The 12,529-nt window shown below is 57.0% G+C and overlaps 1 protein-coding gene across 1 annotated transcript in view; it reads left to right on the plus strand.

The window, feature by feature from the left end:
• The first annotated feature begins 12,158 nt into the window (after positions 1-12,158).
• CD82 (CD82 molecule) overlaps positions 12,159-12,529 on the plus strand; it is a 44,400-nt gene continuing 44,029 nt past the window's right edge. Inside the window, exon 1 of the mRNA XM_055144045.1 lies at positions 12,159-12,297. The gene's annotated coding sequence lies outside the window, so the exon portion shown is untranslated. The remainder of the gene's footprint in view (positions 12,298-12,529) is intronic.

Consider the following 12,529-nt stretch of genomic DNA (forward strand, 5'->3'; position numbering starts at 1 on the left):
AGGGTCAGTCATCTTGTCAAGGAAAGCCAGTTGTGACAGGTCATAATTCTCCACCCAGATATAATGAACTTTCCTTAATGTCACCATCAACACCGCCAGTGTCAACACCATTCCCGATGTCAAAGGTGACTTCAGTATATTACTCTTAATATCATCATGGTCACTACCATCACTGTCATGACAATGGATAATATCATCATATCAGTAAGATAGACCTCACCACCATCATCATCACCATCACCATAATCACCATCTCTATCACCATCACCGTCACCACCAACATTGTCACCGCCATCATCATGACCATCACCACCATTACCATCACCTCCATTGCCATCACCACCATCACCATCACCATCATCACCATCATCATCACCATCAACATCACCATCATCTCTATCACCATCACCATCATCACCAACATTGTCACCGCCATCATCATGACCATCTCCTCCATTACCATCACCGCCATTACCATCACCACCATCACCATCATCATCACCATCACCACCACCTCTATCACCATCACCATCATCACCATCACCATCATCATCACCACCACCTCTATCACCATCATCACCACTACCATCACCAACATTGTCACCACCATCACCATGACCATCACCACCACCATTACCATCATCATCACCATCACCACCACCTCTATCACCATCATCACCATCACCATCATCATCACCACCACCTCTATCACCATCATCACCACTACCATCACCAACATTGTCACCACCATCACCATGACCATCACCAACACTGTTACCATCATCATCACCATCACCACCATCATCACTATCACCACCACCACCACCTCTATCACCATCATCATCACTACCATCACCAACATTGTCACCACCATCACCATGACCATTACCACCACTGTTACCATCACTACCACCACTGTCACCATCATGACCATCTCTATCACCATCACCGTCATCACCACCACCATCACCAACATTGTCACTGCCATCATCATGACCATCACCACCACCATTACCATCACCACCAAAACCATCACCATTGCCACCATCACCATCCTGACCATCACCACCGCCACGGTCACCATCATCACCATTACCATCACCATCACCACCATCGTCACCATCACCAGTACCACCACCACCACTACCACCCTCACCATCACCTCTGTCACTACCATCATCACCACCATCATTCTCATCACACCATCATCAGTCCCACCATCGTCACCATCATCACCATTACCATCACCATCACCACCATCGTCACCATCACCAGTACCACCACCACCACTACCACCCTCACCATCACCTCTGTCACTACCATCATCACCACCATCATTCTCATCACACCATCATCAGTCCCACCATCGTCACCATCATCACCACCATTGCACTGTTTACCACGATCACCACCATCACCACCACCACCAATACTATCACCATCATCACCATCACCCTGGCCCGTGCTAAGTGCAGGAGGTTTCCAGGGAGAGGATGTTTGTCTCTGCTGACCAATGCAGGCCGACAGGAAGTGCTGGACAGGGTGCGCTGGTCCTTTGTGGGTCCCTCGTCTAGATCCTGTGGCTCTTTCTCAGCAAACAGAACAGGACAAGGCAGCCCGGCCCCACCGCACGCGCGCGGCGAACAGCAGCCGCCCTGGCTGGCTCCCAGCCTTGCCACTTGGCAACGAGCCGGAGCCAGGCTGGCTGGGCCCTGGCTTTCTTCCCGCGTGCTGAGTGGCCTCGGAGGGGCAGCGCGGGGCCTGGGGAGCTCAGGCTGCCCGTGCCTGGCAGGCAGCGTCCTTCCATCCCCGGGGCTGCATTGACGTCGGCTTCTGAACAGGCCTCCTCTGTTGGGAGAGAGCAAGTCCTCCTCCCCCCGGCCCCGCCTGGGAGCCGGTGCTCAGTCTCCCTGGAGCCTCCGAGAGGGCGGCCGGGGGGGCGGACTGGGAGGTGCTCAGCGGGCTTTTCATGCCAGAGGTCCCTGGGGGGTTCCAGCTCCGGCAGGGATCGGGGTGGAGCCCCTGGGCACCTCTGGGTGTGGCCCCCAATGCAGGAACGAGAGCAAAGTTGGCTTCGATGTTCCGAGAGGCAAGGCGAGGAGGTGGGCACTGCGCCCTGGACGCTTGTCTCAGCCCCTGGTGCTGAGACTGTGGGGGTTCTGTGGTGACTGAGAGTGACCCCGTGCAGGAGCGGCCAGCCGCGTGCCCACTGACAGCTCTGACTGCCCCACCAGGAGTCCCAGGGGTGTCTCACCCGGGTCATGATTCTCGGGTTAACAGGGGCCATGAGACGGGAGGCTGGAGAAACTCTTTTCAGCCCAGAGATGAGCCCAAGTTTCAGTCTCCAGTTCAGGGACTTCACAGTCACAGTCACAGTCACAGTCATCCCGTTGCTCATCGATTTTCTCGATCGGGCACCAGTAACGTTTCATTGTGAGACTTATTGTTGCTGTTGTTGGCGTATCGAATACACCACGGGTAGCTTGCCAGCACAGGGACTTCACAAGCACCTTTTATTTAATTGCCTTAAATTTATTTTGTTTTTGTTTTGGGGGGCTACACCCCACAGTGCTCAGGGCTTACTCCTGGCTCTGAACTCTGAGATTAATCTTGGCTGGACTCGGGGGACCATATGGGATGCCGGGGATCAAACCCGGGTGAGCCGTGTGCAAGACAAGCACCTTGACCCCCGTAACTCCAGGGGAGCACAGGAACTGTGGGGTTGAACAGGGCTGTGTGCCGGGCAAGCACCTTAGCCCTGTTTTACCTCTCCCTGGCCCTTGCAGTTAAAATTATTCTCATTATTAAACGAGTGTAGGCTGGAGTGATAGCACAACGGGTAGGACATTTGCCTTGCACACGGCCAACCCGGGTTCGATTCCTCCGCCCCTCTCAGAGAGCCCGGCAAGCTAACGAGAGTATCAATATGCCAGAAACAGTAACAACAAGTCTCATAATGGAGACATTACTGGTGCCCGCTCGGGCAAATCGGTGAGCAACAGGATGACAGTGACAGTGATTAAACTAGTGTGGCCAGGTCCTCCCTGCCTCCAGACCCCAGGGACACTCCAGGCCAACCCGTGAGGGGCTCACAAATCCCATCACCCCCCTACCACCGCCACCACCTGGCTTCTGCCATGCAGGTGAATGAGGCATCTGAGGAGGGGCTGTTAAGGCTTCATTCCAAGCCCATCCTCCTCTGCCCCGCCTGCCCCTGTGTGTGGAAGGGCGGCGCAGAGGACCAGATCCCAGAAGCAGATCCCCCTTCTCCCCACCCCACACCTCCCTGCACCCCGTGCCTCCCTCTGAACTCTCCCCATTCATGATTTTCCTTATTTCTCTGCCCGCTTGATCTCACCGGCTGCTCTGAGCACTGTGGACAGCAGAGGGCGGTAAATGCTCGCTTGGGAGGGGAGGGGCAGGGCGTGGTTGTTTCTGCTGCAGAAAGAAAAGGCCCTGGAGAGCTGGAGAGCGGGAGTCTATGCAATGGGGTCCATTTCACAGCAAGAAAGGAGCAAACAGGGGCCGGAAGGAGGGCTCCATGCGGCTGAGGGCACGGCTGGCATGCAGGCAGGCAGAGGACACCAGTTTGATCCCTTGCAACCACAGGGTCCCCTGAGCACCACCAGGGGTGACACCCCCCCCAATTCCTCCTGCCCACCTCCATCCCAAGGAGCCCCTAAACACTGCCAGGAGTGGTCCCCAAGCAAAACAAGACAAGGAAACAGGGGCCAGAGCAACAGCACTGTGGGTAGGACGTTTGCCTTGCATGCGGCCCGCCATCATTGGATCCCATCCCTGGCCCCCCCCACCCCGATGTTCCCAGGAGCCAGGAGTGAGCCAGAACACCACGAGGTGTGAACTCAAAGGCAAGCAAACAAACCAGAAACAAAACGAAGACAGAAAAAAGTTGAAAGTAATGAGTGCATGGGGCCAGCAATCAAATTCTACAAGATGAAGAAATTTGGGGAAGGTAGGTAGAAAGTGAACAGAGTCCAGAGAGAGAGACAGAGACAGAGAGACAGAAACAAGGGGCTGGAGCGGTAGCACAGTGAGTAGAGCGTTTGCCTTGCACGCAGCCAACCCGGGTTTGATTCTCAGCATCCCACATGGTCCCCTGGGAACCGCCAGGAGTAATTCCTGATTGCATGAGCCAGGAGTAACCCTTGTGCATCGCCAGGTGTGAGCCAAAAAGCAAAAATAAATAAATAAATAAAAGTTATCAGAGAGGCAGAGAGACAGAGAGGTGCTTCATTGAAGAGGCGCTTCCTTGGAGAGGTGTCTGGACACCCATCAGCCTCTGACAAGCCCAGGCCTTGATCCTGGTGGCCCTGCCTGGGAACCAGGCTGGGGGCTGCCGCAAGGGAAGCTGGGCTGGTGGGCACTCGGGAGTGGTGGGGCTGCGGCTGGCATGAATGTGGCCACTGAGGAGGGCGGCTGGGCCCAGGGCCAGGCCCAAGGCTGCCCCAGCTGAGGGCCTCTCTGGTGTTGAATAGAAACTGTACAGGGAGATGCTACGGTGAAAGTTCCCCATTCTGACAGGCGGGCGGCAAATGCAAAACGTTCCCAGCGCAGCTCTTTTCTGCAAGAGCATTGTGAGATGCCGGGAAAGTTGACCTCAGGGCTCCTCGGGCCACCCAAGGTTTTCGTTTCTTTGTCGTCATGGCTGCTGTTTTGTGTTTAGGCCAGGCAGGGGCCGGAGCCTGGGCCACCTACATGCAAAGCGTGGGCCCCCGTCCACTGAGCCGTCTCTCCAGCCCCCTGGCGCTCTGGTGAACCTCGGGCCTCCCAGGGAAGGACCCCAGACTGGTCATTGGGCAGTTGACCAGGGGCAGGTCCACGTGAAGCGCCCATGCCTGCCCCCACCTTCCTGTCCATCCCAGGGACTCCCGAGGAACGGCTGACCCTGAAAGGGGTTTCCCTGAAGAGCCTGCTCCCTGTTTCCTGCTTCCTGTTTCCTATTTCCTGCTTCCTGCTTCCTACTCCCTGCTTCCTGCCCCTACTCCCTGCTTCCTGCTCTCTGCTTTCCATTCTCTGCTTCCTATTCCCTGCTCCAGCTCCCTCTTCCCTCCCCCTGCTTCCTGCTTCCTGTTTCCTGTTCTCTGCTCCCTGTTTCCTACTTCCTGCTCTCTGCCTCCTACTCTCTACTTCCTGTTCCCTGCTCCTGGCTTTCTTTCCGTTTCCTGCTCCTTGCTCCCTGCTCCCTTCTTCCTGCTTCCTAGTCCCTCTGCCCTCTTCCTGGATCCCTGCTCTCTGCTTCCAGCTCCCTGCTTCCTGTTCCCTGCTTCCTGTCCCCTGCTTCCTACTCCCTCTTCCCTCTTCCTGGCTCCCTGCTCTCTGCGCCCAGCTCCCTGCTTCCTGTTTCCTGCTTCCTATTCCCTGTTTCCTGTCTCCTGCTTCCTGTTCCCTGCTCCCTTCTCCCTGCATCCCACTCCCATGAGGCTTTCCTGAGATCTCCAGTGGTACCTCCTAGGGTACAAAGAGGAATGATAGGATGTTTAAGCTTCCTTCTCTTGGTGTATATTAAATATTTTATTTTATTTTAAAAAAATATTTAATGTTTTGGGGATCACATCCAACAGTGCTCAGCAGTCACTGAACTTAGGAATTACTCCGACGGTGATCAGAGGACCATATGAGATGCAGGGGATCAAACCTGGCTTGGGCAAGCACCTTACCTATTTTACTATCTCTCTAGCCCCTGAATGTATTTTTTAAAAATTATTCAGCTCTGAGATATTCCTGTTGGTATGTGGCTGCAAATATGCAAAAGGACTAAGAAACCAGCGTAGACACCTCAGTTATGAATATGTCAGACCACCTATATTGGGTTGGGGGCTTGCGACTACTTAGGGCGCCCAACCCCCACTATAGGGTTGAGCGGATGCCTGAAAGAGGGAAACAAGTGAGGGGGGCAGGGGAATGGGGAGACATCACTTAATCGTCTCACCCAGCCGGTGTTGCAGCTATTTTAAGAAGTCGTACATTGTGTCAAATCAGCTGGATAAGTACAATCCAAGAAACTTAAGCATCTCTACATGATTTGGGGGCCACACCCCGTAGCGTTTGCAGTCATGCAGAATCTTGCTTCCCCGATGCCTCACCCTACAGACCAACTCCTGGACTCTCAAAGACATTTTCTGAATGTTTTTATGAAGGGGACCTGAGCGATAGCACTGCAGGGAGAGCCTTTCCCTTGGACCAGGATTCCATCCCGCAACATCCCAAATGGTCCCCCGAGCACTGCTAGGAGTAGTTTCTGAGCCAGAGCCAAGAGTAACCAACCCCTGGGCTGGAGGACTAGCACAGCGGGTAGGGCATTTGCCTTGCACACAGCCGACCCAGGTTCGAATCCCAGCATCCCATATGGTCCCCTGAGCACCGCCAGGGGTGATTCCTGAGTGTAGAGCCAGGAGTAACCCCTGTGCATCCCCGGGTGTGATCCAAAAAGTAAAAAAAAAAAAAAAAAGAGTAACCAGCCCCTGAGCATCACTGGCCTTCTGCCCCCAGACCCACAGAAATGTTTCTATGGAAAGGCAAGAACTTACTTTAAAAACTTACTTTAAAAACCGCTTTCTTCCATCACTGAGAGCTGCATGTCCTGCTGTTAGCTACCGAGGACCTAAGGCCAGGCTGGGGAGGGTGACTCCCAGGGCCCTGCACCTGGACCTGGGGTGTGGGGCAGGGTGGGGACAGAGCAGGGCTCTAATCAGAGTTCTGTTCTGGAGGAGGAAATGCGGGGTCAGCCCCCAGGCTGCATGCAACCTTGCTGAGAGGGTTTGAGGCTGGGACCCTGGGGACCCCATTCACCAGCAGAAACTGTGCAAAGGGCTGAGCTGGGGGAAGGGGTGGGGGGAAACCTTTGTTAACCACTTCCTGGCGAGAGCGCAGCCTGAGCTCCAGGACAGAACACCGCACCGGGCCTCTTGGGGGCCTAGCAGGGGCCGCCCAGTTCACTGCCGGGAACCGACTTCCTCCTCCTTAGGAAACCAGGGGCCTCACCGGGAACCTCTGAGCCCTGTAACAGGCTCAGAATCTGGGACCCAGAGCCTAATCTGGAGCTGTCCCCAGGGGGAAGTAGGGTCAGTTGCAAAGGGCCAAGTCTCCGATGGTCATTTTCCCCACCGCCTGCCTTATCTGCGCCTCCGTGTCCACATCCGGGTCTTACTGGCAGGGACCCCGTAGGTGGTCGCGTGAGACCCTGTTTATGAGCTGAGCCCCCGAGCAGTGGACGGGTGCCTCAGTCCTGAGGATGCTGGAGAAGGCGGGTCCTTAGGAACCCAAATGCTCGAGGTGCAGCTGGGAATGAATTCTGCTGTGACCCCTTCTTCTTCTTCTTGGGGCCCTCAGCGCCAAGCCAGCCCAGCATCCCCGTGGGGAGGGGGACTTCAGGGGCATGGGGTGGGGGTGGGGGTGGGGTGGGGCGACTGTATTTTCCAGTCTCCTGCCAGCCAGCCAGCACATCCTTGCTCTAGCTTCTGGAGCAACTGGATCTTCTAGAACTTTCCCTTCTCCCTGCCTTGGAGAGAGAGCGTGTGGCCCCTCTTGAACAGGGGGACCTCTGGGAGGGAAATGATGCCACGTGCCTGCCAGGGGGTCACCACTACCTTGGGCACAACCAGCCAGCTCTGGAACCCGAGAACGTCGGGCAGAGAGAAAGAGCACCAAATCCAGAGTAGCCCCCGAACACTGCCAGGTATGCCCCACCCCCACCCCAACATGAAAACAAACGCCGGGGAGTTGTGACTCGCAATAACTCACAGTCATAGCGTCCCCCTGTGCCTCCCAACAATCGAGGGAGCTTCAGCCGTCTCCCCCTCCCCCACACCAGTCTCCCCCTCCCCCACACCATCGCAAGCCCCTGACTCCTCTGTTCTTTTGACCCTGCGGGTTTCCCAGAGGTAGGGAGTGGGGATGGGGGGTGTCACCTGAGAGGTTGGGAGGCCCCATTCCAGCCGGGAGGGTGGGGGGGCAGGCTGCAGACTCCTTTGCTGCTCCAGACCCGGGGGCTTCCCCTTGGGAAGGAACGGAGCTTGTTGGCAACGACTCAGATCAGAGCTACAACATGAAGTGAACAGACCCCCCCTCCGCTCCACGACGGTCACTTCTGTTTCACGGGTGCCAGGCTCTGTTCCCACCTGGGGAGATGAGGCCAAAGGACGGTGCCATCTGGCGCCTTAAGGACTCAGGGGGGCGGGGGTGGGGGGGGCGGCAGGGGAATACTCCGCCTATGCAAAACCTTCTGACCCTGTCCAGTTTGCACACTCAGCTACTGCCCCAGGCCCCTGCTCCTGAGGTTACCTATACCACAGGTGGCAGCCCTAGAGGAGCTGAAGGAAGGGAGGTGGGTTGCAGGGCCTGTGGGCCGGGCTCTCACACCTGAGTCCTAAGCCATGGGGAGCAGGAGCAAGAGAATGGATCAGGCTGAGCTTCGGGATGGGTGGGCCAAGGGCTGGGTCGGCGTAAATACTGCCCACCCCACAACACTCCTATGATGCAGGCCGAAGGACCCAATCATGCTGGCTTTGATTTCTTTTTTCTTTTTGGGTCACATCCGGCGATGCACAGGGGTTACTCCTGGCTCTGCACTCAGGGACTACTCCTAGCGGTGCTCAGGAGCCATATGGGATGCAGGGATTCGAACCCGGGTCTGCTGCATGCAAGGCAAACACCCTACCCGCCGTGCTATTGCTCCAGCCCCCACACTGGCTTTGAACACGGCCTTTTGGATCATTCGAAAGGGTCTTTCTCAAGAAACAACCTAACTCCTGCTGGGGACACGGGGCCAGTCTGAGTGTTTTGATAAAGAATTCAGCACAGGGGCTGGGGAGACCGTGCAGCAGGCAGGGTGCTTGCCTTGCACGTGCCCGGGTTCGATCCCCGGCATCCCATTGTGTTCCCCTGAGTCCTGGAGGGAGTGATCTCTGAACACAGAGGCAAGAGTAAGCCCTGAGAACCTCCAGGTGTGACCCCAAGACCAAACAAACAAAAAGAGAACTCAGTCACGGGCTGGGCACAGTGGCTCGGGCACACGAGCATGCACCCGAGCGGGGTTCGAGTCCCAGCACCAGCGGGAGCCATCCAAGCAGGGTGCAGCCCTAGAGGCCCCTAGCACAGTCAGTGGGGGGGCCTGGATATCCCCAGACCCACAAGGCCCGAGCAGCATTGAAGCCTCTGGCCCTTGCCCAGAACCCAGAGGTTGACCAAGAAGCTCCAGTGGGTCCCCCGGACCTCTGAGACTACTTAGAAGGTGCCCCACCTTGGTGGGAAATGTGCACGGGTGAAGGGACCGGCGTCGGAACATTCTATGATCAAAAGCCAATCATCAACAACTTTGTAATTGTATCTTACTGTGATTCAATAGCACTGTCACTGTAGCACTGTCCTCCAGTTGTTCATCAATTTGCTCCAGTGGGCACCAGTAACGTCTCCAATGTGAGACTTGTTACTGTTTCTGGCAAGCTCCCCATGGCATATTCGATCATCATCATCATCATCATCATCATCATCATCCTGTTGATGGTCGAATTTTCGAGCAGTCTCAGTAATGTCTCCATTCCTCCTAGCCCTGAGATTTTAGAAGCCCATGCCGCATTGGAGGCTCTTTCGGGGTCAGGGGAATGAGACCCAGCATTGTTACTGGTTTTAGCATATGAATACACCATTTTTTTTTGGCATATTTGATATGCCAAAAAAAAAAAACCACCAGTGATTCAAAAAAAGGCACCCTCCACACCCTGCCTCCCACGCATACATTGTTGACACCATGTGAAACACGGACAGACTGTTCCACGTGGAGGCCTAAGGAACGTGGAGATCTAAGGAACAGTGGACCTAGTCTCTGTTTATTCAGAGGCGTTCTGTGGGACAGGACCTGGTGCCAGGGCATAGTTTCCTATGGGGAAAGGCGCAGCCGAGGACGGGTGGGAAAGGCATCAGGTGGGGGGATATGGTCGTGGTCCCGGAGCTGCTCTCTCTGACGGGCCCAGCTGCCTCCACCCTAATTTGGAGAGACAGACAGGACAGGATCACAGATAGGACTGCAGGGATCAAATGTCCACTTTGGGGGATGGACACTTGCTGAAGGGACACAGCTGTCTTGCCCGCAGCCAATCAGTCACCTCTGCCAACCAAACAGCCCCAGCAGGAAGGGACACCTGGCGAGGGGCACGAAGAGGAGGCTATACTGCGTCTATTTTGGGGGCGTGGAGGGGCTGTTTCAGAACCTAATGCAAGACACAGCTGCCCGGCGGTTCTCCATGCCTGCCCCTGCTCTGGCCTCGGGGACACCCTCTGACCACCTGCTACATTCTTGGCCCCTGGCAGGAAAGATGGGTTCCCTTGGAGGGAAGGACACCATTCGTTGTTGCAAATGTTCACATACCAGCTCTCTGACTTGGTGTGGGAGTCTGAAGCAGAGACGCTACAGGGAAGAGGGATTTATTAAGCACCCCGGGTGTCGGGGAAGAGGCGAAGCGCTCATGACAGTCCGAGACAGCCCGTACTGGCCCCAAGACTGCAGAAGGTGTTGGCCCTGCTGGCCCTGTTGCCGCTGTAACCCCCAGAGGCTCTCACTGTGGGCAAAGTGGCTCCCCCAGGCCACCAGGCTCCTGACCGGTGCACTGCTACACCGATATGCTGACTGTAGCTCTTGGCTTGCATGTGAGTCCCCGTTACCTGGGGCTCCGTGTGCTTCTCATCCAAGGGTGATTGATCTCCCACACTGGCTGACAGCACCACACACTTCTCAGACGCAGAACTGGAGGGACTGTAAACCACAGACACTAGGTTCTTCCCCAGACGAGCTCATGGGAGAGGAAACACATTCCTACCAAGTCCCTTAACTGCACTTTAGCTACATCACAGGGCTGGGCTGGGGTCCAGCACCCACCAACCCCCCCCCCACCTCTTCCCCGCCCTGGGCCTGTAATCCCTCCCCACAATGGAGCTCGTGGGCGGGAAACAGCTTTGTCAGCAGCCAGGTAAAGGGCCTGGTGCCAATCCAGGGAGACTGCCTGGGGCTGAGTCAGGTTCAGGGCACGCAGATGTCTGGAGATCTTTGGTGGCCCATCTTAATTCTAAGCCACTTTTTCTAGGAGAAAGCTTTATCCTCTGACACTGACCTTACTCACGCCCACTTCCTCCCCTTGGGCTTCAGCTGGGCCCCCCCCCCACTTCTCCAGGGGCCAGTCCGGGCAGGCCAGAGCAGCTGCAGCCTTTGGTATCTGGAGTGCAGGGCCGGCCGGGCTCACCCCCGGTGAGTGTCTCAGAAACCACACTTCTCCTTGAGGCCTTCCTTAGGTTGTCCATTCGCGGCCCCCAGCTGCGAATTCAAGTGCCTGGTACTTTTATCCCATCAACTAGCAACGTGCCCGGTCCCTGGCGAGGGTCCCATCAGTGGTCACTGCTAGTATGTCCAAAAAGTGACTGGGTCCATGTCTGCATGCCTCCTGATAGAGGCCGGACTTAGAAAGTGAAATAATTCCCGGCTCCCAGGCTGCCAGGTTGTGTAGCATGGTCGCACCCAGCTACCCCGCCCCCCGCGCCTGGAATGCCAAGGGGACTGGGGGGTAGCTGCTCTGGGTGGGACTGCATTAAGGGGGTGCTAATGCAGAAGGGCATGCCTGGGGCATGACTTTCCCTAAGAGGGCTCCTGGGCAAAGGTAGGCCTAGAGTGGAATTTAGGAAAGGGAGGGAATGTCCTCATGGCCAGAGAGGCCTGGGAGGGGCCCCGGGAAGAATGAGGCGGCCACAGAGGGAAGGAATTTTTAGGAAGAGCAACGAGCTTCCTATCCAACAGGGTTCCAGCCCGGGGCCTCCCCTTGCAAAGATCTTAGCTTCAATCCGGCGGGCTAGGGGCGCTGGCGAGGAGCACTGGACAGAGCCTGGGTGCTGGGGGCGGTGCGGATAGTTCTGCACCTGCGCGAGCCTCCGGGAGGCCTCTGGCTTTATTAAACGAGGAAGCACTTAGGGGCGGGGAGGAGGGCGTGGCCTCCCAGCGGACTCGGGGCGAGATTGGTCAGCGCCTTGAAGGGGCGTGGTCCTCCGCGGCACCGCCCCGGCTGAGCGTAGCGAGGCAGGCAATGGGCGGAGCCTCCGTGGCCCCAGGGCCCAGGAGGCGGAGTCGGGGGCGTGTCGGGGCGGGGCCTGTCCGGGGGCGGGGCCTGGCCCGGGCCGTTGCGTTCTGCAGCGGGTGTAGCGAGAGAGTGAGCGAGTCCCGTGCTGCGCAGTCGGACGCTCACTGGGCAGCCAGCGGGCGACGTGGGCCTTGGGATCGTCCAGCAGGACGCAGAGCAGGTGAGAAGGGGCGGCGGGGCGGCGGGGAGGCCGGCCGGACAGCCCGCAGGCAAGTTCGTGGTGGCGTCCTGAGCCCGCCGGCTCAACTTTTCTCGGAACCAGTGACGGACAGGTCGGCCACGGAGGCAGCTGGCGGGCTGGGAAGCGCGCTCCAGGTCCCGGCTCCGGATCCCCAGGTGGGTCTGGTTCCGCCGGGCGCCGGCTCGGTGTGGCTCTGATCCGCCCCGAGGTC

The sequence above is a fragment of the Sorex araneus genome, chromosome 6 (assembly GCF_027595985.1).
Source record: "Sorex araneus isolate mSorAra2 chromosome 6, mSorAra2.pri, whole genome shotgun sequence".
Taxonomy (NCBI): Eukaryota; Metazoa; Chordata; class Mammalia; order Eulipotyphla; family Soricidae; genus Sorex; species Sorex araneus.